This window comes from Diplotaxodon limnothrissa, linkage group LG23, assembly GCF_057381915.1.
Source record: "Diplotaxodon limnothrissa isolate DT_005_m linkage group LG23, D_limnothrissa_male_GT1.1, whole genome shotgun sequence".
Taxonomy (NCBI): Eukaryota; Metazoa; Chordata; class Actinopteri; order Cichliformes; family Cichlidae; genus Diplotaxodon; species Diplotaxodon limnothrissa.
The window spans coordinates 27,866,980-27,871,240 of record NC_140617.1 but is presented as its reverse complement, the minus strand read 5'-3'; positions in this window follow the sequence as shown (position 1 = coordinate 27,871,240).

Here is a 4,261-nt window from a genome sequence, read left to right as displayed (position 1 = left end):
TCTTACACGTAGCAAGAGCAGTGGAAGCCAACGATGATAAAAAAAAAATTTTCATACCTGTAATAGAGGTTTTAAAGGGTTGGTCCTCTTATTTGGAAGAGGAATGATTTAAATTTCTCTTCAACCTCAGGCTTTTCTGCTTGTGTGAGGAAGGTGAGGAAAAAGAAACACTCAAATGTAAAGAGTGTCTAGTTGTTATTATGATTATTGAGAGGTGGATTGCTTAAACCGTTTTGGGAAATCCAACTGCATATGTTAGTTTTAGTGACGCCTCCAGTGCTGGATATATTTGAGCTTCTCCTAACCTTCTTCTTCTTCTTGTTATTTTTCATGATTTTCATCTTTTGCCTTGTCTGATTTATTAGCGCCCTTCCACACACCACAAACGCCAAAAGGAAGAATCTCACGAGCACGGTTGGCTGTCAGAACAATTGGGAGCGCTGGAAAATAAATAAATAAATAAAGCCAAAATTACCTTACTGCCTGTAATTCCAGAGGTTTTACTGAAACATTAAGTGAACAGGCAGGCAGGAAAGAAGGCAAAAAAAAACAACTACTTGAAATATCCCTGGGCTATTTCTTTTGCTCCAGACATACAGAAACAAAATGAACTCCCCAAGTTCAGGTTGAGGCTCAGCTTTGCCCTCAGGTTCTACCACTGAAAGTACGTGTTCGTGTTTTTGTGTGAGTTTTGAAGAGATTCGGCCTGATTCCCGCCTTCTCCCCCCACCACCACCTCCTCTCACCTCTCACAAGCACACATGCCTCCTACTCCATCCGGCATTAAACGAAGTGACAGGACAATTTGCATTACTGCTCCCGACTCGACAAAGACTCAAAATTACACGCGTCCGTCGTAACGAGCGTATGATCAGCGCTTGCTGTCTTCCTCTCACCTTCCACGTGTTTCCCGCCTGACACCATGAATATATAGCGGTCTATGTTTTGTTTTTGTTTTTTTTAAATAATATTCAACACATAAAACGAAAAGAGAAGAAGAGTGGGGGGGAGTGAAATGTTTATGCCCGTTTGTAGCCGTGTGTCACGTTGGGTTTGGATCTGTGCGGTAGAGCCTCGGGGTCAGGTGTTAAGTTCAACACTTGTGCACAAATCAGGATGACCTGTACCGCCTCGGGGCTGCGACACCAAACACAGCAAACCAAGAGAGGCAGGGCTAACACACGAAGACATTAATAAGCCCTGGATTACAGACGGCTCATCCGACACATAGAACTCAGATGTTTTTTAACTTCATTTGCGAGCATGGTCACAGATAAAAATTCCAGCAGTGGCTCCGATTTTGTGTTTCTTGTACTCCATACGCTTCAGTTTCAGTGTTTAGATTATCTTTATATTTCTTTGATGAAGTATGCAACAATAATGAACCTTCATAAGTTTCAAAGACTTGGAATTAATGCAACAAGTCAATATTTATAGTACTGATTCTTCTTCTTTGTAGTTTTCTTTGTAAAATTGATCAGATTAACTCAGAAATTTCCTGGCCATGGATCCAGAATATTAATTTCATTATCTTCAAAGCACTTACTGTGCAAGAAGTCTTGAACTAGCCTCATCTTCTTTTTAAAATGTAGCTATAGGTGCAGTGATTTATTGCAACATGAGCAAACATACACGGAAATAAAGTATGTAAGGAGAAAAATAAAGTTTGTATAATTGTAACAAATAACGGAAATATTTGGTATGACCTCTTTTATTCTTCAACACAGCGTGAACTCTCGTCATTTCTTTAAGTCCTCAGCACTACTTAAAATCTTTAAGCATATACTGCATATCATGCTGCAATATGACAACTAATCAGCAGTTTTCATGGGTTAAACTAAAGAAATGGGAACAATTATGTGTTTTTGTGACTGGCTTCTAATAACAAAATATGTGTGTTTAGACACAACAGTGGTTCCTCCACTGAGTTAGAAGCCTTAAATGATTCATAGGTCAGTGTTAAGTGGCTTAACAAACAAAAAAAACCATTCCTCTGAACATAGTCAGGTACAAGTACTGGACTGAAAAGGAGTGAAAAAGCACCAATTGTCATGGTCCCTGTGCCCCGCTGGTCGATCCTCTATTGGGCAATATGTTTGTGGTTTGTTTGCTCTCTCTCACTCTCTCTCTTGCCGCGGCGACGCTCATTGCGGGCTCCCGCTGCTGGCCCACACACCTGCTCAACACCGCACCGGCCGCTGATCCCAGCTGATTACTGCACTACTTAGATGGCGAGTCTGCACTAGTCTTCGCTGGATCGTTGAGCTATCAGCGTCAGTTAAACTTGTGTATCTGCCAACCTGTATCTTGAGAGCCTTTTGTAATTATCCCGCTAACCCAACATTTTGTGTTTAGATCGTTTTTTTGGAACCGGATTCTGAGAGGAGTGACTGAGGAGGAACTTTTGTACAGAAAGTGTGGAGCACCCTTCCCCCTAACCCTGTTTCCCACGGACCCTGGCGACCCAGACCCGTTTCCCCTGCACGTTGTATATAGCCACTTGGTGATTGTGTTCACTGTGAATAAACGCACTGTTCTTCGCTTAAAGGAATACCCTGGCCTGCGCCTGAGTCTCTTTCGGAAACCTTATCACCAATGGCCAAAGAAAACTGAAATACCTTCAGAAAACCTGGAGAACTATAGCTGTCAAAGGAAAACCCTTTTCCACCTTTTGTATTCACAGTCTCATTCTTTTGGTCACTACCTAGACCTGGCGGTCATAGGTGAAGCTAGGAACAATCAGTAAATCGACAAATTCCCTTTCACATTCAGCTCTATCTTCAGCACAACAGACCAATAGGTCGTCACCCTTACTTCTGAATAAAGTCATTATCACTTCATACAAAACTCAGCTTTCTTAGTTACCAGGATGACTTGTGTAACAGTGAAGACACAAGAATACATTAAAAAAAGTGTATCCATGAATATGAGCAAATTGGTTTTTCATGATTATTTGAGTCCGGGTTGTTAGTGCCATGGAAGTATCGTTGAGTTCGAGTCTATATTACACAAGAGAAAGAGCTTATTGTGTTTGACTTTCAAAAATAAATTGCAAATAAATGAGCTCTTCATTGGCTAAAACTTGACTAAACAAATCAAATAATCGGTTTCAGTTATACAAAGTTACACTGAAATGGACAAAAAGACTCACATCTAAATGTCACATCCAACACAACTTGATACACATTTAATTCACACACTGTCACGGTCTTAAACATGGTGACAGATAGTTGCAGCTGTATGACGAGGTCCACGGAAATAAAGTAACCGGCAGAAGAGAACGGCGTCAGCGCCTCTCTGGCTGTCCAGCCGTAGCAGATCAATAGACCCGCCATGCGTCCGCCATGCTGCCTCTCCAACTGAGGCTTGCTGGAAAGCGGGGCTGGGAATAAGTCGAGGGGTTCGGGGCGCGCCGGTCCATCATGGCGTGTCACAGCGATGAAATGAGTTGTCTCCAGCCACCAGATCGATGGCTGACATAAGAGCGCCGAGCCACTGAGACAGGCGGGAAGGAGGGAGGAAAAGAGGAAAAGTAAAGGGAGCGTGCTTCCTAAAGTTATTACCTCCACCTCGCTGTCAGAAATCACGGCGTGATGCATTACATGTGTTCCCTGTTGTGTAGTGTGTGTAAGGAGCGCACAAACAGAGGGGAAGGGGATGAAAAATGCACTTTCCGCTCCATTCGTCTCCCATATACCACTGCGTTCCCGCGGACAGGCGCGAGTGTTCCGGCATACTTTTGTTTGTAAATAGGCATCACTCATGAGGATGTTTCCTTTACCACAGCAGCCAAACTGAAAGATTTAAACTGTACATCCTGAGCTCCTGCACGTCACGTTCATTTAGAGCCAACATGACGAAGATCCAACAACTTCAAAACATTATCCCCTTTCATTGCACTTTAAAGTGAAATTTCACTTCGACTGAACACCTCGTGATAAATGCCAGAATTTGAGTTATTTACACCTTTTATTTTTTATAATTTATCAATTTTCCCAACAAAAACTCCCAGATTAAGCCTACATTCTTCCATAAAAACAAGGAAATGACTGATCAGAGCACAGACTCTCACACTCGAGTGGCCAAAAACAAAGAGAGACTGAAATAACTCTTCGGCGCTTAAGACATCTGAATAACAATCCACCACTTCAGCCTATGCACATGTGATGATGAATACCATTTAAATAAGGCCAGGACACGCCCCTTGAATCATTTGATGACGATTGATCGTGACATGCTAATTTTTCAAGGGTAATTTCTA